This window comes from Camelus bactrianus, chromosome 4 (genome assembly GCF_048773025.1).
Source record: "Camelus bactrianus isolate YW-2024 breed Bactrian camel chromosome 4, ASM4877302v1, whole genome shotgun sequence".
In the NCBI taxonomy this organism is placed as follows: domain Eukaryota; kingdom Metazoa; phylum Chordata; class Mammalia; order Artiodactyla; family Camelidae; genus Camelus; species Camelus bactrianus.
Window position 1 is genome coordinate 97,043,918 of NC_133542.1, and position 27,905 is coordinate 97,071,822.

The 27,905-nt window shown below is 34.6% G+C and overlaps 1 long non-coding RNA gene and 1 other non-coding gene across 3 annotated transcripts in view; one reads left to right on the plus strand and one right to left on the minus strand.

The window, feature by feature from the left end:
* Positions 1-27,905, plus strand: part of LOC141577559 (uncharacterized) — a 545,046-nt gene that overhangs the window by 148,682 nt on the left and 368,459 nt on the right. The window lies entirely within an intron of this gene.
* On the minus strand, positions 25,050-25,121 carry TRNAV-CAC (transfer RNA valine (anticodon CAC)). Its single transcript has one exon. It is a non-coding gene; the product is annotated as a tRNA-Val (tRNA).

The following is a 27,905-nucleotide window of genomic DNA, read 5'->3' on the forward strand; positions in this document are numbered from 1 at the left end:
TATTAGGCTGTTTCCATGTCTTGACTACTATAAATAGTACTGCTGTGAACATTGGGGTACATGTGTCTTTTCGAATTAGAGTTCCCTCCGGATATATGCCCAGAAGTGGGATTGCTGGATCATATGGTAGGTTTATTTTTAGTTTTCTGAGAAATCTCCATACTGTTTTCCATGGTGGCTGCATTAAATTGCATTCCCACCAACAGTGTAGGAGAGTTCCCTTTTGTCCACACCCTCTCCAGCATTTATCATTTCCAGTCAGAATTTGAACCAGGCCTTTCATACTCCTTGGAATACTATATATTTCACTAATTTGTCAATAAAAATGAATTCCATATCACCCAATGACTAGAAGCCATCACTATAAACTCAAATTTCCTCTTAATGATACTGTATGGATTTTGTTAACATTATAGTTTGCTTTCCTTTGATGAGAAAAATGAAAAATGAAAAAAAAAAAGCATTAACATGTCCAAAATTGATGCCCTGAACACTAGCCTCCAAATGGGAAGGAGAGTATTTGAAGAACAAGATCATTTGAGAACTAAACCTTGGCTTCATGGAAATGGGCTAGAGATGAGTGCTTGAAAGAATAATCTTTGGTGAATGCTGAACTGGCGAATCAGAGATGATCATCACTAGTTTGACAAGTCATAGGGCTAGTATTGGAAAGTTTTGACCCCAGCCCAAGCTAGGAGAGAGACTGATGTTCCACTAAACATTAATGCTAAAGAGGAGATGCAAGGGTGTAGGACAAGACTGGGACCACCTTACAGCAGAACCATAGAAGTAGTCTTGGAAGCCAGCTTGCAATCACACTGGGGAAAGGAATGATGTTTCCCAAATCATTTATCTTGTTAACCCCACAGCCCAGGGTTAAGGGCTCAACTCACAGCATCTTACATTTAGTTCTGCTCTGTATTAACATCATACTACCCCTTCCACAAAGTGTAATGGCAATAATTCACCACCTCCTGTTCCCACCTCTGCAAATTTCTCTTAATAAACAATGTTTTCAATCTTTTACTTCTTACTTTTCAGGGTTTTCTAACCCTTAAGTCTTCAAATTCCTAGACTCTATGAATGTATTTTCATAGTGGCTTTGAAACTAGTCATTCTTCTCCTGAGCTCATCTGTTTATTTTACAACCCTGTCAAAAGGCTAAAAATCGCCCATGCACATTAAAACTTCATCCTGACTACTTTGCCAGAAGATGCCAAATCTACAGTCTTGAGGCTTACTTCCTAAGTTGTCACAGGCAATGATTTTTCCAAATATTTGCAACTCAAAGACATGTATCATCAACATTATAGCCTCTAAACTCAAGTTTCTTGCTCCCCAATAGTCCCAAATCCCTACACTTGATTTTTTGTTACACCAGAATTCCAATTACTTTACCAATTTCTATATTATTTAAGGTATACAATGTTAGCTGCTGCAACAAACACTCAAATTGCAGTGGCAAAACCCAACAAAGCATCATTCTTTAGTCCTTTTACTGACCATCCAAAATGGGACAGCATATATGTTGTAGGTGTTAAGGGCATCTCCTGCAAACATTAATTCAGGGCCCCATGTTCTCTCAAACTTCGACCTGCAATTTCAAGGTTAACCTAGAATTATACAGTCAGTAAATAAGCCATGAGACAATGGAAAAGATGTCTGTCTTTGATCATTTTACCCTGGAAATGATACTTCATTTCTATTCTTACTGCATGGCAACATTTTGTCACATAGATCAATACAGAAGCAAAGAAGCTGGGAGAAACGGTCTAGCTGGTGACCAAGATGAAAAGGAAGCAGGGTTGAAAATATCTTTCCTTCCTGAGTTTACTAAAGTAGTTGGGTTGCTAGCAATTAGATGCCATAAAGCATTGCAAACTAGACTTTAGAGAGTTGTCAGTTTCTGCTTACTGGCAATCTCTCTTTGGAGATACCTGATTGGCCATGTATTGAGTCTTACTGTGTGATGGGGATGATCATAGGCAGACACCACGTATAACATCATTCAGAGATAGAGGCCCTTCACCTACTTGGAGGGAGACCAAGAGAGACTGAGGCATGGACACTGAAGCTTCCTTTACCAGCTTCCAGGTGACTCGAGCCCCAGAAGCCATCTGACTACAACCAGTTAAGAGACCTCAAACAAAATAGCCAACTTAGCTAAGTCCAGTCGATATACAAAACCATAAGGATAATAAAAGATTTGTTGTTTCAATACACAGCTTTGGTGGTGGTTTGCAGCAGTAAATAACCAAAACAGTAAGATGTAAAATTAAAATGTTACTATATAAAATAAGAAGTCTTACTATTTTGAGGCTATTGGAATCACCAAGCTTACTCTAGCTGCAAAACTAGCTGGCCAGAAATTCAGGAATCTGGATACCAATCACAAATAGAATTGTACATGAATATTCACTGTCACAAAATCTTACTCTTCTTAATATTGAAACAAATGAAAGCAGCAGGGAATATTGAAATAGGTGATGTGCAGTCTCTCAAAGCAGCATGGAAGCTATTTTGCTATAGTCACACATCCCAAGACTAGGACATTATCTTCCAACTCAGAGTCCAGTCATTGTCTATTGTATCTTACTAATGTTTGAACTCCCAACATTTCTTAGCACATTGCTTTATTTACTTCAAAAGAAGAGTGATAAATTTTGATCCTTAAGGAATAATAACTTAATTAAAGTCACCCACATTGATTAATGTTGTTTGAATATATATTTCCAATGGGATCAGATTTGGGAATGAAGATTAATTTCACTTGGACTAAGCAAGAACCTTCTCAGTGTAGTTTCTCATTACTGTTTTCTGATACATATTTATTTAAATTGCTGGTAACTAATGGATCTGTGACAAAAGCAAAATTAAGCCACATCCTATATCCTTATTAAAAAACATAAAGAACATAAAAAACAACCAGCTTAGTCTTGATTACTGCATGCTCTCTACCCATCCCATAATTCTTTGATTCTGTGATTTATAGCATAGTTGTTAATCTTTGGAGTTCATCCAGCTAAGTGTGAGGCATTTGTTTTGAACTGAAGAACCCCTGGTTCTTCAAAACCTGATCTTTCCTTTTCATACCTATTAGTGCAGAAAGCTAGTCTCTAACAATTATTAGATGCAATTATCACCTTCCCCAGCATAAAAGGGTACTGTTCTGAGACAAACTTCAAAAGGATAAGGACAAGGTGTCCATCTATTCAACTTCATGCTTTATTATTGACATAATTTGCTTTACACTGCTGACCTCTAAGGTCCTCCACTTTGTTTAAAGATCAGATTAAATTAATTTGCACTTGATTTCTTGTTTTCTCTTTGTTAGTAGGCATTCTTCTGACATTAAACCAGGGAACTAACACAACTGATGTTTCACCAACATCTATGAAGGATTTTACCCACTCAGAACATACCAACCCCTGTACTACTGTCACTTAACCATTCCTATGAAAGTTGTATCAATGGCTTATTGTGTGGTAGACATCAGAAAGATAGACTTTTCCTTTAGTGCCCACATCTAACACATCGACACAAAAGCAAGATGTAGTTCCAAATTTTGAAAATTTCTGACTTCCTTCCTAAAAGAACATAGAATTAATCAATTTTAATTTGTTAGTATCTTTTAAGTTAATGCACACCATCTATTTGAGAACTGTTTAATAGCTGGATTTAAATTGATATTTACTCCTGATCAATTTTTCCAGGGTATATATGTGGAAATTGTCTAAAAAGATAAATCTCTAAATATTATTCAATATTTAAATACTAATCTTATATAACAGAAATTTTGTGAAATGACAGAACAGATGGTTTTTAAAATGATATTTTATGTTCTTGTGTGTTGAAATGAACCCCTCTCCTGTTCAACAGCTCTAGATTAATCACTTTTATTTTTTCTTTAAGAACAAATATATTTCCAAATAATGGAATATGATATTCTTTCATATATTGCCAGTATCATGTGTACTTTATCAATTCTCCTGCTAAATTATTATTTCTTGTGTTTTTCTTTAAGATATATGGGAGAATTTACCAGATATTTTAGTCAGTTGTAATGATCACTTTTTTCATTTTCCAGTAATATTTTTTATAATTTACCATTTTTAAGTTTTTATCTTTTATTTTTATATACCTTTAGATGTACTTTTTGTACAAAAGTATCTCTTCCTTTCTTATTAAGAGAACATAGATGTCAATACATTTTCCTTTCAATGACGCTTTTGGTCATTTGGATTTAAGGATTTGGATTGTACTGTATTCTCTGATTACTGAGGAGCTGGCTCTTACGTAGTAGACCATTTTCAAATTCCTTTGTGCACTAATTGGTATGTTACTGTGTTTAATTCAGAAATAAAACCTTCTGATGCTACGGAACAAGAGAGTGATGATGAGTAGTTTGGGATATGGAGTTGGTTACACCAGGTTCTCTGTTTCTGCCTCTAGCTAGCTTGGAGGCTTACTGAAGTTACTATAAAAAATGGAAAAATGATATGTATTTTGTCACTTGCTGTAACAATTTAAGGACATATGTAAAATATACCTGTGTGCCTGGCAAAGAATTAATATCAAATAATGGGAGTTCTCATTCTTTTTGAAATCACTGGTAAGGCTACAAAGATGATATACATGGAGAGCAATGTTATTAAGAAGAGTATTCTCCATTACCTTAATTTATCCAACTTCACAAACTGTTAAGTTTCTCATAAATGGCATAATTTAAGTAAATATTATATTTTTTACTTTCTGTGATTGATACAAACTGATAATAGGACTAATTACCTTTGTATCTAATAACGTGTGTATCTAATTTGGGTTTTGTGGGGGATTTTGTTGACTTGATTTTTTTAAAGCAGTTTTAGATTCACAGCAAAATAGAGGTGAAGGTCCTGGGATTTCCCGTTCCGTTCTTCCACTTTCTTCCCCACTGTTAACATCCCCCACCAGAGTGGTACATTTGCTACAGTCGATGGACCAACATTGTCAAATCCTAGTCACCCAAAGCATACAGCTTACATTAGCGTTCATTATTGACGTTGTACATTGTCTAAGTTTGGGAAAATGTATAGTGACATGTATCCATCATTCTGATATCTTACAGGGACTATTTGCACTCTGTGACTACTTCTAGTAGTCTCACTGCTCTAGAAAGCTTGTGTGCTCTGCCTGTTCACCCTCCTCTTGTCCCTCTAGCCACTGATGACCACTGATCTTTTCACTGTCACCATAGTGACATGACCTTTCCCAGAATGCATACTTCTCCTGCCTGGAATCACACGGTGGCAGCCTTTTCAGATTGGCTTCTTCACTTGGTATTATTCATTGAAGATGTCCCTGTTCTTTTCATGGGTTGATGGTTCTTTGTATTTTTAGAGATGAATAATATTTCATTCTCTGGATGTACCAGTTTATTTATTCATTGATCTACTGAAGGACATCTTGGTTGCTTTCATGTTTTGACAGTTATAAATAAAGTAACTGTAAAGACCCATGTGTAGGTTTTTTGTGTGTAAGTTTTTGATTCCTTTGGATAAATAGGTGTACAATTGCTGGATTGCTTGTTAAGAGTATGTTCAGGGTTTTTTTTTTGTTTTCTTTTTTTTACTTTTAATTTTTTATTGAAGTACAGTCAGTTATCATGTGTCAATTTCTAGCACAATGTCCCAGTCATGCATATGCATACATATATTCATTTTTATATTCTTTTTCATTAAAGGTTATAACAAGATATTGAACATAGTTCCCTGTGCTATACAGAAGAAACTTTTTAAAAATCTATCTTTATATATAGTGGCTAATATTTGCAAATCTCAAACTCCCAAATTTATCCCTTCCCACCCCATTTCCACGTTAACCATAAGATTATTTACTATGGCTGTGAGTCTCTTTCTGTTTTTCTGTTTTGTAGATGAGTTCATTAGTGTCTTTTTTTTTTTTTTTAGATTCAACATATGAGTGATATCATATGGTATTTTTCTTTCTTTCCGGCTTATTTCACTTAGAATGATGATCTCTGGGTCCATCCATGTTGCTGCAAATGGCTTTATTTTATTCTTTTTATGGCAGAGTATTATTGCATTTGTGTGTGTGTGTGTGTGTGTGCATGTGCATGTGTGTGTATACCACAATTCCTTTATCCAGTCATCAGCTGATGGATATTTAGTTTGCTTCCATGTCTTGGCTATTGTTATATAGTGTTTCTATGAACATTGGGGTGCATATAACTTTTTGAATTAGAGTTCCCTCTGAATATATGCACAGGAGTGGGATTGCTGGATCAAATTGTAACTCTATTTTTAGATTTTTGAGGAATCTCCATACTGTTTTCCATAGTGGCTGCACCAAACTATATTCCTACCAGCAGTGTAGGAGGATTCCCTTTTGTCCACATCTTCTCCAGCAATTATTATTTGTGGATTTTTGAATGATTGGCATTCTGCATGGTGTGAGGTGATACCTCATTGCAGTTTTGATTTGCATTTCTCTGATAATTAGCGATATTTTGCTTTTTTTCATGTGCCTATTGGCCATTTGTATGTCTTCATTAGAGAATTGCTTGTTTAGATCTTTTGCCCATTTTTTGATTGGGTTATTTGTTTTTTGTTATTACGTTATATGAGCTGTTTATATATTCTAGAAATTAAGCCCTTGTCAGTCATGTCAGTTGCAAATATATTCTCCCACTCCGTAGGTTGTCATTTTGTTTTCCTTACGGTTTCTTATGCTGTGCAAAAGCTTATAAGTTTAATTAGGTCCCATTTGTTTATTTATGCTTTTATTTCTATTGCCTGAGTAGATTGCCCTAGGAGAACATTGTTAAGATTTTTGTCAGAAAATGTTTTGCCTATGTTTTCTTCTAGGAGGTTTATTATATTTTCTCTTATATTTAAGTCATTAAGCCATTTTGAGTTTATTTTTGTGTATGGTGTAAGGGAGTGTTCTAACTTCAGAGATTTACATGGTGCTAACCAGTTTTCCCAGCACCATTTGCTGAAGAGACAGACTTAAGAGTATGTTCAGTTTTTAAGAACCTGTCAGACTCTTTCAGAGAGGCTGTACCATTTTGAATTCCCATCGGCAACTTATAAGAGTTCATGTTGCTCCAAATCCTCCCCAGAATTTGGTATGTCAGTGTTCCAGATTTTTGCCGTTTTAATAGATATGTGTCATATTTCATTGATTTAATTTGCATTTCCTGATAATATATGCTTAGGCATATTCTTTAATATACATATTTGCCAACTTGCATTTATCTTCTTAGTAAGGTGTCTGGTAAGGTATTTGGCATATTTTTATTCAAGTTGTTTGTTTTCTTATTTAGTTGAGAGATATAGAGTGATGATTTGATATGCATATATATTGTGAAACAATTATAACAGTAATGTAAAGGTTAGTTAATCCATTCATCACCTCACATAACTACATTTTTTTGGTATGATGAGAACGTTTTAATCCATTCTCTTAGTTACTTTACAGGTGATAATACTGATTACTATAGTTTACCATGCTGAATACCTCCAGAACTTATCTTAAAACTGGATGTTCATACCTGAATGAAATCATTTCCTTAATTTTCGAGGGCATTTTGTCTTTTATACCTTATTATATGTTTCCTAAATTAGTATTTTTGTGAATTAAATAAAAAAAAAAGAAATGAGGGAAAATGGCTGCTTTAATTCCCTGAGAAATTCCCTTGTAAGCATGATCTCTTTTTTCTCTTAGGCATTTCCAAAAAAAAAGAGAGAGAGAAAATATATTCTAGTTTCCTAGTGTGATAAATTACATATTATTTCTAGTATATTTAAATCTTGAGCATATTTAGTTTTTTATTTTGACATCTACATTTTATTCTTATGCATAAAAGGAGTTCTCTATTTAGTATCCACTCTTAATTTCTTGATTGATCGTCTGTTAATTAAATCTTTCTATTATCTATAGATTAATTTTCCTAAGTCATAATCTTTTGTATTATTGCAGTTTTTCCCTTTCTTCTAATTTTTACCTTTGATAAAACTGTAAGCCAGATATTTACATATCAGTGATATCTATATTTTGTGCATTATTAATAATTCATTATTGCCTTATGGTTAGTTGTGCTAAACTTTTTATACTGATACTCATCTAATTTCATTGAATTTTTTTCCCCATAGTTTCATCTGAGATCGTTCTGTGTGTTCTATTAATTGTACATAAAATCTCCTGTCCTCTTACTCTGCTCCCAGGCAGAAGTGGTTGAATATTTGTTTCTGATGCTGCTGGGAGAATGTAGTTGAGGTTAGATGTTTCGCAAATATGTTTTCTGAATTCTTTAAGCACTTTTTAAATATGCAAAGCCTACATATTTATTCTTGTTGCTCCCCTTTTAGATGAATTAATTTTAGAATTTAGTTTATTATTTTACATTTTTCTGAATATTTCATAGGTTTTCAGTGTTTAACTTAAGGGGTTTAGGCATATTTTCAGAAACCTTCACAACTGTCTGATTCATTGAGAGTCCCCAGTGTCAATGTGACAGTGCTCTTACTGCTTTTAGCAAAAGCAATGCAAAAGAGCTGAAATGCCTCCTGACCATTCTCTAAACTGATTTATCTAAAAGCCACACCAGTGAACACCTTTCCTAGAGAAATCAAGTTTCTTATAAGAGACATCTGGCACTGACGTATTATTCAATAAAACTTAAGTACTTCCCGAGGCAACCTGTCCAGAGCATTCCTCAAAAGGAGTATGTTACAACTGCTGAGAGAGCCCTTCTGAAAGTGAGCACATCCACAAAACTGAGAATAGCAGTGGGATCGTGTCTCTTGGCAACTTGTTTTATGTTAAGATTAAATGTAAAACATTATTTTCAGAAATTACAAGTATATATTTATGTGTTTGAGTGCATATGGTATTATAAATTAGTTCCAGTTTCCTGTGACTAATTTAGGAATGTAAACATCGTCCTTGTATTTATTTTTTTTAACATTTTTCCCTAATAGAATATATTTGTTTCATATGCGCATCCATTTTTCTGTCAAAAATTAAGAATGTAATTTACAGTAAGTAAATAGCTTTCTAGTAAATGTTTAAAATTATTATCTTTTGGAAGAATGAAAGCTGGTTTTCATCTTACCATGTTTTAAAAATAATACAGTGTCCAGTATTTGTAGTCCGCTTTACAAATTAAGAAGAAAATGCCACCCTAAATACAAAACAGTGTTTTGAATTTAGTTAAGGATATGAATATGCACATATAAAATATAGACAGAGAATGGAGACAGAAAGGAAGAAAAAATTGCTTAACCAAAACCTGGTGCATGTTATTTGATTGCTAATTTTTTTTTTGTAATTGAGTTGCAAGTGTACTAAACTATGAAATGATTTCTCAATACTATGATTGATAAAGTGAAATATTTCCTAGAATATTAATGACAAACTGTTTTCTCCCAAGAATCTATAATTACATACTACAGGAATTTGAACGTTTAATAGGAATTAAAGTGCTTCTCATCTTTAACATGAAATTAGTAGCATTTGATTTCTGCGAATGCCTGCTTCTTATATAAAATATAATATATTGAGAACTCAAGAACCCATACAGTTCTTTCTTTCTCTTACTTTCTCTTTCTTTTTCTTCCTTCCTTCCTTCCTTCCTTCTTCCTTTCTTTTCTTTCTTTTGTTTTCTTTCTTTTCTTTCTTTTCCTACCTGGTTACATGGAGATTCCTCTTGTAGCTTCACTTGTATAAGATCTTCTGCCAGAGTTCAGTAGGTGTTCTGTGACAATTGTTCTACATGTAGATGCATTTTTGATATATTTGTGGGAGAGGTTGAGCTCTGAGTCCTTCTGTGTAGATTAAAGAACTGAGGTGAGAGAAAGCTGTAAAGAATCAGCTTTTGGGGGATTGCTGAGGAAGCATTTCAAATGGCTGTGTAACACAAGCCATTGCTCCAACAGTGTCCTCTGTCTCCCAGCCCAACAAGACCCTTGTCTGTACAACCAGAGGAAGGAGAAGGAACCTTTAGTATCGTAAGTTATCAATATAATGGAAAGACAAAGAACTGAATTTCTCTTGTCTATCCATTTGCTGTAAGTTAGGAGAATGTCTTTCTCTCCAAACCATCTGAAATGGACCTATTCCAAGGAAAATTTTGGAGCAGCTGGGGGAGGGGTAACCTCAGGATGGGAGATGCTGACCTCTGCTCAGGCAGTGGGGGTGAGCAGGCTGGAGCCGGGACAGGCATATAAAGGTCTTGATATTTCTTCCCTATTGTCTTTCAAGTTAACCTGTTCTTTCTTCCTAACTCCATCCACATTGGCATTTACATTGGGATCGTCACTTCTGACTTAACTGAAACCATGTGTATAGGACCCGGATTAAAGCACTGGAGGAAACGTACCTGTGTATTACAGCTGAAGTGCACCAGACCATCTCATTGTGTAAAACAGATACAAATTAACAGCGCTGCTGAAGTTGAGACTTCTTCTCTCTGCTCATCTACTTGTTTCATTTTCTGTCTTCAGAAACATATTGTCTGGAACACATACATCTAGAGTCAATGCTCAGTATTATTTGAACAGAAATATCAAGTGAGAATTTCACTACTGAGAGGATTTGTCACCCAGCCGATATGGGATTCTCACTAATCTAGGACTTTAACTGTGACCAACTATGATATTTCCCAGTAAAACACTGCTAAGAAGCATATTTTGAAACAATAATGTCCTAGCTTTCAGACCCTTTGACATTAAAGGGAAAAAAGGGTATCTTTTTTATCCTATTTTTCTATTCCATTTTTTTTCCTGAGTGCACACTGTATAGTCTTTCTCACTTCTAAGGTATTGAATGAATGGAAAAAATTTTTTCCTCTAATGATGAGTTGAAATAAATTAATTTTGTACTTTTCATATGTCAATCTTGATCTTTTACTTTTGAGAGTCCTTTTCTTTCCCTCTCAATTTCAGGAACATATATCTTGATATCCGTAGTCATTGGTAAATATGCACAACAGAAGAAATAGTTTTCTTTGAATTCTGTCTCACACATCTTGGCTACAGTGAGAGAGCTTAGCTCTTCCCAGCAGTTTGACTTTTCCATTGTCCCTATTGTAATCAATATGAGAAATGGCATGATTCTTGCAGTGTTTGCCCTTATTTTTGTGGTGTTTTTCAATAATATTTTATGTAATGAAACCTGAGGGAAAACTCTGCCTTTTTTCTGTTTTATTTAACATTGAGTGTGCTTTAAAACCTCAGTAGATAATTGGTATTAACTCCTGTAAGATGGAGTCCCTCACATGGAAATAAGCAGCTAATCAGGGTTGTACATGGTGTATGTTACCACCATAGTTGTGAAATTGCATCTGTTTTAAATTAACGATTATGATCCATTAGACTTCTAAGTTTAAAAATGGACTTGAACCAAAAAATAGATTGAGAGATAGAAAGTAATGGAGAAACAGAAAGAGCTGTAACCTAGAGTGTCTGATAAGTTGTGTTTATATTTCAGAAGGAACATTCAGGTTAAGACCTAGATACAAACACACCTTTCATGAGACTATCTTTCCTCCAACTTTACACAATAACAGGAACGCTGGATGGGAACCACCTCAGCTCTGTCCTCCATCTGTAACCGTGTCTGCACTTCTACTTACTATTTTCTCTCTCCCCTCATTTATGGTGGAGTGGAGGTTCTCACACCTGCTCAAAGCAGCTTCATCCACGTGTATTGTCCGCTCAACCTCTAGGCGAGATTCTTCTCTGGAGCCTCAGCCTCCCTCCTGTGTAGTACTCATCTTTCTCTCTCTAAAATAAATCTCTCATGTGGTCACTTAAACATACTCAGCCCTCTCTCAACCCTGAAGGACTTCTTTAAACACCCTCCTGTTCACAGCTGCTGCACTGGCTAGCGCCTCTCCTCACAGCCAGCATGCTTTCATACTGATGGTATTTGCTGTCACTAAGTCTTCACCTCTCACTTTCCTCTGCAGCTGTTAGATCTGGATCGGTGGTACTTAACTCAAATTGCACTAAGACCGTCAGTGCCCTCTTGACTAGTACATCCAAGAAACTTTTCTCACTAGTTCTCTGATCTGATCTGTCTAGCTTCAAATACCAATTACCATTTTTCATCAAAAATGTCCTTTTCACCGGCAGAACTGATTCTGTAATTCTGTCTGTCAGTTTGTGGTTTTGGTTTCTTCTCTTTCAGTGAACTTTTGCAGACTCAATTTCCCAAACATCTGTGTTAAGTATCCATCTTTAGTGTTCTTTGCAAGGTTTAGTTGCATCTTACATGATCTGGGTGCAGTCAGTCCTTGTCATGGTGGCTGCAGTAATTATCTGTACTCTGATGACTTCAGATCAGACTGTAAGCATCAGCTAGATGTTCAGACACACAAATGTAGCAGCTCGCTGCCAGGTGCAGGGGTGGGTTATACAAACTGTGAATCATGATTACAAAAATGAAGTTTCCCTTTGCAAAGGTGCTCCTATCATTAAGTACCATCTTTCTGTCACTTCCATTCACACCAGCTTTTTCCCTCACCACTCATACCAGCAAGCCACAAAGCCCCGCTTTCTCATCTCCCATATATTTTTTTCTGAAAACATAGGATACTCATTTAGGCCCCTGCATTAATTCAACAACATTCTAAATAATCCCACCATCTCTGGTTTTTCTTCCCTCTAATGCACACTTCACACTGAGATCAGAATCATCTTTGTAAATGCAAATGTAAACATGTCACTCTGCTCCAGGAAACTTTTGAAATGACTCCACACTGTGCTAAGGTAAAAAGCACAAATTCTGATGATCGTTTGTAAGGTTTTCTGTATACGTATCTTTTCAGTTTACCTCTCATAACTATCTCCATTACAAATGGAATCATACTAAATGTTCTTTAGATCTCTAAATGCATCCCACTTTCTTTCAAGTCTGTCCCATTACTTGTAAGTTACTTTTGTTGAAAAAGCCATGTCCCTTCCTTTTACAGGCTCTACCCACCATGCATTAGCCTAATTCTCTGTTGACCCTCCACCTCAGTTTGCAGTGCACCGTAATGTGATTACTGCTTCATCTGTTAACTCTAAAATATTCTATTAACTTCATGATTTCAGGGCCATGATTTTCTTGTTGTTTATTTCTTCCCCCCAAACTATTGTGGTGTCTGGCAACAGTAACTGCTAAGTAAATACTTTTTGAATAAGAGAAAGAAAAATACTTGATCTTTGCAGCAGAGGTTGGGTAATTGAAAGTTACATTTGTTTTTCTATTTTAGATTGTTCAGGGTGTGATGGAATGAGTTCCGTGTGTTGGGAAATGAGTCTGTATGGCATCTGCTCTTTGGAGTACCACCACATTCTGTTGTTATCTCTCCTGGGAACCAAATAAGACCACTTGATTGTCGCTCTTCTTTTTAGGTCAAGTGTGGTGTTGTCTCTGAGCTCTAGCTAAAAGGTTTCCCTCTTTCCTGTGGGTAGTATGAATGGTCAATATCTCAATCTGAAATGAAGAGTATTTTTGTGTAACTATTGTCAGGTCAAAAAAAGCTCTTTGTTCCAAGTTTCTCCTAGAAAATTTTACTAACTTTCTTTTTGATGGTAAATTAAGGAAAAACCTGCAGATAAATACCTGAAAAATACAAATAAATGTGTGTGTGTGTGTGTGTGTGTGTGTGTGTATGCCTTTAATTTCCAACCTGAGGGGAGAAGAAAACATGTTAGCAATCAGCCCCTGAGCTAGCCTCCAGCCCTGGTCCCTAACAATAATGTCTGATGTCACCTTGTTCCAAATAACAGCTAAGATGTTTTCTGTGCCCTCATCATTGAGTAAACTGTGCCAAATCCAAAATGTTCAGAGGTTCCCACCTCAACCAAAAGAAAGAGTGAGATGGAATAAGGAAGAGTGAAAACTTTATTAATCTCATTCTCTTGCTATATCACTGTTTGTTTTATTCAGTAGAAGTTTTTTTTTAAAAAATCAAAATTTATTATGACCCAGAAACAAGAGAGAGACCCAGTTTCATCATACTCCAAAGTGGGAGTGCAGATCTCTTCTTTTGCCAGAAAGTCTTTTAGCTATGTTATTTTTATTCCATGATAATTTTCACAGATATTTTATTAAAGATTGAGGGTAAGAGACATTCCTCATTTTTTGCTCTCACCCCCAAAAAATAGAATATCTGTCCTCTCACACAGTTTTAACCATGGAAAGCCCAGAATATGGCAAATGCAGTAATGTAATAATGCAAAAGGTTAGCTCTTTGATAATACTAAATTCCAGACACAGTGTTGGATCTTTGTGTTACTGATACAAACAGACTATTCTGTTTGCCATTATGGGGTTTCTAGTACAGAGGGTGGTTTTAGTGGAAGAAAGCAAATTGCAGAATTACAGTTTTAAAAATGTCAAGAAATACTATAGTAATGATTATAGGTGACTTTTGTTGAACTCTAATGAGGCATATTATTGGGGACGTAAAAAGCTGTGCTGTCAGCTTTCAGTTTCAAATTGTGGGAAGAAGTTGATGTTTTATAAAAGTACTAAATATTTGGTTGCATTATCACTTTGAATTCACAGCCAGAGAAATATGCTTAAAGAGGATAAGTGGTGTGTTCAGTAACTTACAGAATGGCAAACCAGAATTCTAGCCTAGGAAGACTTAACATAGATCCTCTATTCATCTAAACCACTTTAAATACTTAATCATCTTAAATTACTCAATTAATGTTCATCAGATAGCTTTTTTGGTAACAATTTGGAAGAATTTTACCTCAAGTTCTGAACTTTCTTTACTCTTTCATCATTAAATGTCTTTAACATAGCAAAAACATGACTGTATTGTATTTGTCTGCTAACAGAGATGACTTCATCTAAATTGTGAGTTACCAGACAGAGTTATGTCTAATTTATTTTGACAGGGCAACCTCATATGGCATCCGATATAAAAAGGCTTCTCAATAAATACCTGGTGGAGTGGATCTGAGACTCATTCCCCATTCCCTTGCTTGGCACCCTGCAATAAAATCCTAACCTTCCTGCAGAAGGAAAAAAAAAGAATTCTAATGATTGCTCAAGATGCTGTCTGTGCTTCTTAATCAGCCCTAGACATATAAGAGCCAGGACCTCCTTGTGAGGATGGGTGATGTCAAAGGGGAATGGGAGGAATGAGATGAAGATAACATCACAAAACAGTTTCATTCCCTTACTTCCTTTGAGCCCATAATGTGTTTATAAGCTTCTTACACAGTTTACATGTCACATCCTTTTTCTTCTGTTGTCCCCAAGTTAGACAAGAGCCTGACCCACAGAGGGACCACAGTAGTCTTCCTGGTAAAACATGAAATAGTCTATTTTTAAGCTGTTTATTATTACATAATAATAGGAGTGCTGTATTTAATAACTTACCTAACAGGATGTCAGTTAACCAAGAAGAAATGTTTTCTTAGTCCAGCCACAATGACCAAAGTATAAGAAGATGGTTTGGAACTAAGCAAATAGCTCATCAACTCAATTGTATGTAATTTTTAAATGAAATATTCTTTTATTTTCCTCACCATTACGTTAGCCTGTACATTTCTGGAGACAGAACAGTATTAGTGTGATCTTATTAAATATCTGGAGCAATTCATCATGTTGTCTTTGGAAAATTTGGAGCTTTACTCAATCCATGGCACCCTAGAAACATTATGAATATATTCTCTTTTTACACATCTCCTGTCATAAGCCATTTTTTATTGATCAACCAGGTTATGGTTTTAAATTAATATAAACATTAAAAAGTTGATTGATTTTAAATACAAATATTAAAAATGCATCACATTTCTTATTTCTCCCTTCATAATATAAATCAGATCTTTGTAGGACAGAATACTGAGTTGCCAGTGTTAATTTTATTATACCATTTACCACCATTTGGCATTATTTTCTCTTTATAATTATTTTAGAAGTTTCATTTTGTGAATATCTACATTTTGGCACATAACCTTCACATCTGGTATAAAATCCATTCAATATTTTAATAGGTAAGAAAACCCAAATTGTTTGTGATTAAAGAATTATATTCTGGTCTGTTGGTGATTGCCAGTACATCATTCGTGTTTAACCTTTGTTTGGAAGAGAACAGTATTTGTTTATTAATGAATCAATTAATTTAAGATGATTATTTTCAAATTCAATCATGTTCTTGCTGTAGGGAATCAATGGTACATTGGGGACTGGGGATTCCTTTTGTATCTATGCAGAGCCTGCATTTCCTCCAAATGTGCACTTGTGAGAATTTTCAACTGATGCAAATACTGGGGTTTAGCAATTAGTAGAGCTGGTTCAATTATTCAATTAACTATGCTTCTGAAGGTTTCTAATGCACTGTTCTGGAGATTTGAGACCGTCAGTCTGAAAAATGAACCACCTGTTTTAACTAGAACTCAGCAGAGAATCCATACTATTACAAATTAAAGAAAAACCATAGAGAGAGAATGACATATAGTTTACATTGTAAAAGACACATAACTGAAGAGTTATAGAAAATGAAACATAAATATGTATGGTGCTAATTTGACCTGCCACCGCATGAAAAAATTGAAGCACATATGAAGTAGTCACTAACAATGACTTTAGCGAAGCATCCTTACTAAGATAGGAATACCCATTAGCATTGTAAGGAAAAGGAAACACAGAAAGAAACATCGTGTGGGATAAAAGACTAATGAAAACTGAGAAATGCATTAATGGCTGTCAAGTAACTCAGTAGTTGAAAGACTCATATTCCAAATTTAATCCTAGAGCCATAATTCAAAATGTTGCTAAGTAAACATATAAATCATTTTTAAGGAAAATAGGATTAAATATATGACTGACAGTTTTAATTTCAGTTTTAATTGCCAAAGTAATTGAAAGCCCAAAGTAATATGTACAATTTCCAGGTAAAATAGTCAAATAACAACAGTATTGTTTTACAGTAATACAATTAAATGCATACAAATAATTAAAAGCCCAGCAGAATCTTCAACAACCGAAGATGACAAAGAGGCACAATCTTAAATAATAATTTTCTAAAACTAGAAGAAAAGGAAATCTGCTGCTTGAGTCAGCTTCTAATCCTGTCCCCAACATCCTCCATGTGTCCCCTGAAATGGATATGTTCCTTAAGTGGCAAAATCCTGAAAATTAATGGGTATATATTTCTATTTGTAGAGAAACAGAATGAGAGATAAGAAAGTAGCACAGTATGAAAATAATAAAAATCCAAAGAGTAGCTTCTCTCATCTAGTTTAGAATCTATTCATGTTGATGCCATTTGGACCAATTAAAAGTGCAAGGAAAACTGACAAGAAATTCACACTATTCATAGCAATAAAGAAAACCTAGGCAATATGACCCAATGGGAGAAAATGGGAGAATGTCTTAAAAGGAAGTAGGAATTTAGGGAAAAAAAAGGACATCGAAATCTCCCTCCTCCTTCAATGATAAACAAAGTCAGAGATTCAAAACTCCAGTTATTAATTTCATATTCTTGTTTTGAGTTTGAGTGAGAATGACTGCTGATGTACAAAAGGTATTTAAAGTTCAGGAAACAGTTGCTGAAGCTGACATGTTCCCAGTCTTCAAAGTATATGGGTTTCCCTAGAAGAATAAAAAGTACTTCTTCAAGGGTGAGTAAACCCTAGATGCCCATTTAATAAAATCTGTGCTTAAAGAATACATAGCAAGTCTACCAACCAAGATTGATCATTGCTTTAGCTGAGTTTGCCTTTCCTTCAGACGACCTAGCAATAAATATGGTATATACTCTTCAACGTTTAAGCAGCAGTTCTATGAAGATAACTAGCTCTCACAGTAGTGGGAAAGTCACCCAAAGTCAAAGAAAGTCACCCCAAATGAGGTAATACTTGACAGAATTCCCTTCTTGAGCAAAATGGAGGCAGAAAAATAAAAAAGAAATACAGCAACATTGAAAGATATATTCTGTGTAATAAAGGAAAGAATATAAGAAAGGGAAACCTATGTACCAACAGTGAGAATTAACTGTTGAATTAAATTATCACAAGAAATAAGAAATGTACATATGGGTACCCCCAGGCTGTTGCTGAAAATAATAAGAACATGAATGTATTGAGCATGTGTGTATAATCAGTGTGTAGCAATCAGTGTTTACTACCAATCATACATACACTCTAGGACACATATTCAGTGGCTAAAAACAGTAATCTTGTATTTCTTATCTGTTTGTAGATCATGTGCAGTGTCTTTGCTGATATAAACTGACATTGGTTAGATCATTCTAGGTTAAGTTCAGATCCGCTCCCCAATGTCTTTTCTACTTCCTGACCTAGCAGGTGAGCCGGGGCCTGCTTGTTTCATGGCAGTGGCAGGAACAAAAGAGAGCAAGCCCAAGTGTGCAAGCAGATCTCTAACCCTTCCCTGGCATCACACCTATTAAGAGACCATTTGAAGAATCAAGTCACATGATCAAAAATATCAAGATGTTTGGAGGTGTATGTCTATGAGATACACAGCAAAGTCATATAAGACAAAGGGCTTGGGAAGGAGGAAGGAATTGTGGATAATAATGTATCAAAGTAACAAAGATGTTAAATCAAGATTATGAGAGCTCAGGTAATTGACATAGGCAAAAACAAATCATTACACAACTAAAATATCCTTCTGGAATAGCATGAAATCAAATGGAAGACTGAAAACTAAATTGTACATGCGAACATATTTTAAGATACAGTGGAATCCAAGTAAAAGGACAGTTAAAATCATTGGGCAAGACTCTACGGAGAACGAAGATTATCCAGTAGCTATAAACAGTGTTGATAAAGAGTTAAATTAATATATAGTATTGAGAATGTAACCAAAGTTTATAATGGAAGGAAAAAAATCCATTTAATTAGTTAATAAAAGAATAACAAATCCTGCAGATTTTAAAGCACCATTGTACAGAAAAAATTGATAATGAATAATAATTAATGATGAATAACAAGTTATCATTTAGTTATGAAACTTCAAAGGTAAAGACATACTTGTGTAGAGGAATTTTTTTTAAATCTTTACATTGGTAACAAAGAAAGAGGGTTGCTTCAGATAGCTCAATAATGACATGAAATTCCAGAATTTAAAGAAATAACACTTGTAATTGATGTCTCATTTTAGTGTTTATACTTTCTCACTGTGTAGTTGTATATTTTCTATTAAACAGGATTGTTTTTAGATGATAATGAAAGAGCATTTTTATTCTAATTTTTTCTAAATTATGGTACAAAATGTGACAATGAATGTATATATGTTCATGTATAACTGAAAAATTGTGCTCTACACTGGAATTAGACTCAACATTGTAAAATGACTATTACTCAATAAAAAAAAGTTTTAAAAAATTATAGTACGTTCCCAGAATATATACTTGTTTGTTTGTTTTTAATTTTTTATTGAAGTGTAGTTGATTTACAATGTTAGTTTCAGGTGTACAGGAAAGTGATTCAGTTATACATATACATACATATATAGATTTTTTTCTTTTCAGATTATTTTCCGTTATATGTTATTATAACAAATTGAATAGAGCTCTCTATGTTATGATCTATGTCCTAAACAAGGACTTTTATTTCTGATTATGGTAAGATGATTGGTATCAGATCAACCACTTTGATGAAGTCAAAATTACAGTCTGTGGTTTCCTATTCTGAGTAAGTTGTAGAAAGACACAAGGGACCTTCACTCCTAAACTAACAACAAGCACAAACTGGATAAGCCACAAAACAGTAATTTTAAAACCTGTACCCATCCGAGAGCTGAAATCATAAACCTAAGTCAGCAAAATCCTTGAGGTACGAAGCCAGGAAATGACGAGGAAAACCAGTAACAAAGAAATAGATCAGGTCACTGAAACTCTATGATACATAGTATTTTCATCTGTTAAATGAAAGTTTGAACTTTATTAGGGCTCTAAAACCTCAAAAATATATTTCAAAATTGTTTTCATAGTTAGCAAATGGACAGTGTTTTCCTCATTTATCAAGTCGTCATATAGGCATGCACTCTAATGTGCTTTCCTTTATGGGCTGAAATACACAATCTTATGAAAGAAAGACACAACTTCATATTTTGACAAATGTGTGTGTTATATTTCATTGCTGTCATCTTAAAAGTGTAATTTTTCAGAACAGGAAATGATTGAATAAAGACTTTGCAGAAACGACAATGTTAAGATGTAAAAATTTCACTTCAATAATCTAAACAAACAGAAACTTAAGGAGGCTTACTAAAATTTAATAAAGCATATTTCTGGTTGAAGCATCATCAGTCTTTTCAAGTGAAATAGAATTAATTCAGTGAATCCAGTCTTCCAGTTCTGTAACTTAAAGTGAATTATTATATTAAAGTTGCTTAAGTTAATAATTTGCTTCATGTTTTGCTCAGAATAGAATATAACTTATCTCATATGGTTCTACCGTATCTCATGAAATTAGGGAAACATTAGGTGCTTAATGAAATACCTATCTTGGTCAAGTTTAAAGATCATTAACTTTTGGGTGAAGCTACAATTTTAATGGCATAGACATTAGCTCATCTGTCATATACTTGACACTTGAAGATGTTCATTACACTGAAATATCATTACCCATAAAACAGCAGGGTTTTTTTTTTTAAAGGCTTATTCACCAAGTTTCAGTTAAAATGCTATTTTTTGTTTTAGATAGCTTTGATATGCATATATCTATATATATCTATATCTATGTATATCTATATATATGTAAAACTTGCTTATTTCCCATCCAATGATTGTGTTCCAAGCATCTTAACAATAAATATTCATTTTTCTTTTCGTGAACTAATTGAGATTTATAGAATCACATTCACCAGTTAGTTCCTTCATCAGCTATTGTTACTGAAAACTTACAGAATGATCTCAGAAACCTTGTTATAAAAGAATGTGAATTAACAAAGGCCAATTTAATTATTTCTGCCCCACATGTTTTAAAATGACATTATGGAGTCAACCATGAATAGTTTAATTTTCTGTCTGATAAAATGTATTTTATACTTTTTTTTCCTCTTTGTTACTTTAAGTCATAGGCAATTACCATTGTTATAATTCAAAACTGCTGAATATCAACATTTTCTTATGGTTCAGCCTGATACCTTTTACTACATGAATTCTTATATTGTAAAACATAAACAGTGTATATGATATGCATAAAAATGGGAAGGTAATAGTATGAGCATTAGCAATGACTGTATCATATTGTAAAATGAAGGCTAACTTAAAAAATTCCTTTCTGTAATACCCATGTTTCTAAAATGAATGCATAGTACTTTTGTAATCAGAGTATCATCACTTTTTACTTATAAAACATACTCCCAAATATGAAGCAAATAATGAAAAATATCATGTATAGATGCTCCTTTTATCCAGTGCATCTCTGAACTCATAATTATTCCATAACTTAATGTGAGCTTGAACATACATTGTTTAGGATTTTGTTTGTATAAAAGTTCCACATCATGTTCCCAAACTACACTTAGCAGTCTGTGAGCTGTTTACCTTTACCATTGTAGTGAAGGCTGCTGTTCATCACAAAACCATATTTCTTCTTCCTGACCATGGGCAGAGACTACAGTTCCTAGTCTCAGAATCAGATGATTATAAATCTGTGAAGGATGGTAAAGCCATATGAAGAAAGAAGCCTTGGTAAATACATTACTATATAGAGAAGATCCCCCTGCCAATGAGAAACACCTAACTTAGTTAAATAATCAAGAAAACAAACTGTCATTGTTATTACAGCCTAGCCTACCCTTTCTAATACAATCGTTCATCTAATGTGTACCAGGGAAGGAAAAGATCTCTTCAGGAAAAAATATCAGTTATGAAGTGATAAAAAATGCAAGATTTTTTTTAAATATTGGAAAAGTTTATATAACAAATTATAAAACCATAAGTGAAATGTCTTTTGAGTTAGTAACTGTGCTAATTATGGACACCGGTATCTCCTCTTGTTACCACTATGATACCTCACGTGACATCAGGATGCTTTCCTTTAGCATTTTTAGTGGTAGTGAAGCTCTAATGTTAAAAAAAAAAAAAGACTTCTTTTTCTTTTGAAATTTCTAAGATGCCTTGCATAGTTTCTGAAGATAACTGGATTGTCATTCTTTATTCCTATATACACAATGTGACTTTTTTCTTTCCTGGCTAGTTTTCAGAATTTGTTTTTTTTTTTTTTTTTAATAATTTCTATGTAGGTTGTGCCTCGATGCAGTTTTCTTTATTCTGCTTAGTTTTGTTGAGCTTCTTGGACATACAGATTACTATTTTAATGAATGTCAATTATTTTTTGGAATTTTTTTAACATATTGTATCCTTGGACATTTGAAATTCTCTGTTGATGGGGGTCTGGAATTTTTTCTCTCCCTCTACGCAGTACTTGAAGGGCAGTTTAGATACTTCATTCTTTAAAAGCTTTTTATACTTTGTAAAGATGGGTTCATAGTAGTTTGACTCTTAGAGCTCCTTTATCCCTACAACCAGGGCTTGACTTTGCTTGGTTCTCTGTTGGATGCCTCAACTGTGCAACAAGGTAGCTTGACTCTGCTGATTGGAACCCAACATCTGTCTGGTTTGCATGAGCTTTAGAAATTATTTAGATATACAAATCTCAAGAAACATTTTTTTTGGCCTGGTCAAGTGGAGTTAAATCCTATCTGTGTGCCCCTTAAGATGTATCCAAATACTTGAGGGACCCCTGTGCATATTTCTGGAGTGTTAGTTACATAGATTTTTTTCCATTACTTTCCTCCTAAAATTCCATCTAGTTTGATCTCTCCAAACTTCAGTATCTATCTCCTCAGTTCAGCAAGGCTGCTGTGTTGTTCTGCTTGGGTATCTACTGCCTGAGTCATAATCAAACAAGGCAGCTTTTTTTTTGGTGGGGGAGGGTATAGCTCAGTAGTCGAATGTGTGCTTAGCATGCATGAGGTCCAGGGTTCAGTCCCCAGTATCTCCATTAAATAAATAAATAAATAAACCTAAATACCTCCCCCCAAAAAACAAAATTTGTTTTAAAATTAAAAAATAAATAAATATATGAAATTTAAAAGGCAGGTCTTACCTTTTTAGGCAGAAAACCAGAGAATTGTAGTCTCATCTTTATTATTTCCTCTCTCTCAAAGATCATAATACTGCCATGCCTGTCGTCAAATATCTGAAAAACAGTTCTTACATATTTTGTCACATTACTAACTGTTTATGTTAGGAGGACAAGTCAGGTGCCTGATACTCTGTCATGTTTGAAGTTTTCTGTAACTGTTAGCGGATAGAGTGACCCCTGATTGGAAAGCCCGCCAAATGTGTGGGCAAGATCCTCTCCTTAAATGTGTGGGTTCTTGCCCCCTAGCTGAGAAAGAATTCTCAGTGGAGGCAGAGAGACAAAGTGAAAAAAGGAGCTGCTTTACTGCTCAGAGAGAGGAAGTTTTAAAAAAAAAGCAAAAAGAAAACACTCAAGAGGGAAGTGTTCAGCCAGGGAGCAGATCAGGACGGCTCCAGCCCCTGTCAGGCTGGGGTGTCCCTTAATTGGACGCCTCTGCCATCCTTACCTTCATTCCAGTGGTGCCAGTCTTCTGTTACTGGCTCTTTCCTTCCATGAAATTCAGCCCTGAAACAGAAACTTCGGCTGGAGAAAGGGAACAAAGAAAGAGATACTGGGGCGTGTCCGTGGGAATCAGTGCTGCACTTGTGGGACACAAAATGTCTCATATGGCTGTGTCCTTGGAACCAAGGAGCCAGCTAAGGAATGAGAGAGACAATCTGTTTTTTAGCAGCCTGGCATTTCCCTTCCCTCGTTAACCAGCCAGGGTCAGTAAGCCTGCCTCATCACTCCTCTCACAATAAGGGTTTGTTTTTTGTTTTTTGGTTTTTTTTCCCAACATGAAGTCCAGTAGCCTCAAGATGCATTTATAAATTTGGATGAAATAATGGGTACATTTAAACTTGCATTTTTCTAGGAAGAAAGTCTGTAGCTTTCATCTTTCTCAGAGATCCCAGCCTGTATGAGTGTGCAGTAGTGGTTTTGCGATCTCTGCCCTATTCTGGGTTGGTGAATATACAAAATGCTAAAAAGGGGGATTAATTGACTGAAAGTACTGTTGAGTGATAGTGAATAGATGTTCCAGTGGCACTTAGCAGGTGAATTGCAAACATTTACAGCATAAGCCTATAAGCTAATGGAGTGTAGTGGTGTGTGTAAGTGGGGTGTATAATAGAATAACTTGTTCATAGTTCTGAAAAGAAAGTAAATGTTTGGTAAGTACAAAACAAACATATATTGAACTTTGTACGGAAGATGCTGGTGGAAGTAGTGGGAACAAAAACAAATGTTGAAAATTGGTGGCACTTCCTCTCCAGTGATCACAGACCACATTTTATTGATGTTGTTTGCCCTGTTTTAATTATCTTTGGCTATATGTAGAAATATCAGTATGAGATATAATTTGCTCTTCTTTCATATGTTCTACTTTATGTATATAGCCCACAGATCCTAGAAACATTTACCGTAAATACAATTGTTAGAGTTTTGATGAAAATAATTTTAGTTGAGTCACATTAGGGACACCTCTTTCCTAAGATAAGCTTAAAGATGATGGTAACTTATGATTTTACCACTTATTTATGTATTTACTGATAAGTGAATGGAGAATATGATTAGTATTAGCAAAAAATATTTAAAATCAGATTTTATAGATATTTAGCAATATAAATACTTTTTAAGTCTCAAATTTTAAAGAGTAGCTTTTTTATCTCAGCTTTGTTAGAGATAAATATTTAGAGAATAGAGTTTATGCTCGTATGATTTAAATATTTATTAGTTTGAGGATTGATAAACCTACGGATATTATCTGCTCTTATATTGTGTTGTTTTTTTTCTGACATCACCAATCTTTAAGCCATGTCCATTGGGAATGTAAATTAACAGTATTTTGAAGTCAGTAGGCAAAAATGATAAACATGAGAATTTGGGGGGGTGGAGGTAATTAGGTTTCTTCATTAATTTATTTTTTAATGCAGGTACTGGGGATTGAACCCAGGACCTCATGCATGTGAGGCATGCACTTCACCACTGAGCTATACCCTCCCCCTAACAGACAAAAATGAAATCTGACTCTTCAAACTCATCTGTTTAAGATCTAGATTTTTTAATTTATATTTTATAGAAATCGGAGGACAGTTGTTCCTAGTGAATTTAAGGAAATGGCTCCACTTACTGCAAAATTTTGCTGTGTTCAGAATGAAGAAATTTAGGAGAAAGTTTTAAACTCCCAATTTTTAAATATAAAAGGTTATAATTTCAATTTCCAGTGTTCTTAAATAAAATGTTAGCATACTTTAGCTTACACCTACCATTTCCACCTTATGTTCATTCTACCAATATGAATACTTAACTTCTTGATATTTTAATTGAGTTGCTTATGAGGCATTTGGCTTTGCAGATATGTAGATCAATTACAGCATCTTACTAGCTTTAGGGGGCCCAGCACCATAGAAATCCCATTCATTTAAAGAAATATAACATTAGCAATAAAAGTTATATATGAAGGATATTGAAATCACAAATTTCATAGCTCTCTACAATAAGGGCTGACTCTACTCATTCCCATATCTGTAAGCTCTGCTGAAACAGCAAAACAGCAGGATTTTGGAACTGGCTGTGAAATTAGATTTTTTCCTACATGAGCAATGAGAACTGTTGTAAGTCTGATCTGTAAAGGAAAAGAAAATCCAAAACTGTGTTATCATGATATATTTCTATCTCCCCTGAATATTTTCACTGATCATAATATGCAAACAGTTGTGTACAGACTGAAGTTGAAATTTTGGGAATTTAGATGTTTTTAGTAAGATTTGAGTTCTAAAATTCCTTTCCTCTGACAACACTTTATGAAATATATGCCTAATAAAAAATGAGTAGATGAGTCTTAGATAAAAACTAAAAACTTCCCCTGTGTTCTCAAAACACTTTACATTTCCCCCAAAGAATTACTATTTTGTTATTGATAGAATTTACTATTATGGAGCTTTCTAGACTGTGCATTTTCTGATTAGCCACAATAATTTAAAAGCATTCTCCTCACTGTGTGTCTTTTGTTGTATCAGTGTTCAATATTAGTACAAGCTAATCACTTACATATGTAAATTAGAGTTGAGCTCTTGACGTTAGACAAAAATTGAGTTCAAAATTTGACTTTGTGTCACATATTTTGTTACTGGGCAGGTTATATAAAGTCCAAAATCACTGCATTTGCTTCTTTAAAACAGAGTTAATTATACTTCCTTGCTGTTAGGATTGTTATGAAGATTAAATAAAATGGTTTAGGTGTGCTCGTTAGAAGAGTACTAGGTATGGGCTTTGTAGTTACTCATTGTTTCTGCATTTCTTTTTATCCCTTTTGGTGGACTAACCAGGACCCCTGGGCTCTGGCTGCTCAGAGGACGAGAGCAGATATTCTTATGCACATCTGGACCTGGTTCACACTAAATAAACAATCCTGGAGCGTCTGAAGAGTGACATCAACCTCACAATAGAACTTGTATCTTAGAAATAATCCAAAGAACCAAATGGGTAAGAGCTCCTAGGACAGGTTTTTTAATTATATTTGTCTGAAAACAATTGGCATAGACTTTCTCAACTTGTCACTAAAATAATTATAGAGCCATATGTAAGAGTGTGAAATCAGAGAAAAATAGAGGAATGCTAACAGAAATCCCAGAATCTGGATAAAACATTCTCTAGCTATAAAACTGATAGAATGTCTTTACAAAGAGCAACCGTTATACAGGCATTACCAAAACAGAGTGGGACAGTCAACAGAGAAGGACAAGAAAGTTGCTTGGCTCCCACCCCAAAGTCCTCTTTCTTTGTTTCAGAAATGCAGTGAGTAGCAGGTGCTCTTACCATGGGGCTGCTTTATTTGGTGGAGGAGCAAACTGCTGCCCATCACTTCTCATCCTATTATTTCCTTTCCTTCTAGATCTATTCTGTTACTGAGACCACCAGAAATGAACCAAGGGAAACCATTTAGTGTGCAGATTTAACATGCAGAATATAGTCAAGGAAAAAAAATCAGAAGTGATCCACATCTTGTTAGAGTCTAGACTCTGGAGATATATTTTCAAGTTAGAGTAAAAGAAAGTTTCCCTGCCACCAGACAGAGAGGGGAAAAGAGAGAGAAGTTGAGTGAGAGGGGTTAACAGTAGGGAGAGAAAAAGAAGGCCTCTCCTAGGCATCCTTGCAATACTAAATACTGGACAAAATAGAGAAAGTTATATTTAGTTTTGAGGATAATAACGATAATTTGGCAATGAGATCAGCTGTCTTACATGTTTGAAAACAATGGAAATATTTTCTACTTTAAATTGGAAAAAATTAACTTTATTATAATAAAGCTTTCAGGGGACTGTATTTTGTGAATTTATGCAAAATATCAAATCACAGTTGCCATATAAATTTGGTTTACTCTCTGTTTTGTCGTGTTAATGTATTTCTTACCGATTTTCAGGTGACAGACTCTGTAATATGATTACTTATACTGATTTTGCAGTGATATTGGCAATATTAACTCCTGATTATAAATCTGAAGAGAGCAAGGGTTCACAGGTCACACAAGTATGAATCCACCTTGAACCACTATGCCTGGGTGTTCATTCCTTGTGCTGACATCTGATACCATTTATTGTCTGTGTGATGGGATTAGTGGTTAGAGGTGTTAGCTCTGAAGTCAGATTACTTGGATTCAGATTCAATATTCATATTCACCAGTTGCAGGGTATCACAAAAGTTGTATATTTTTTCTGGACTTTGCTTCCCTTTTCTGAAAGAGAGAAAAATACTGCTGACATCATTGAAATAATAGAGTAAAGT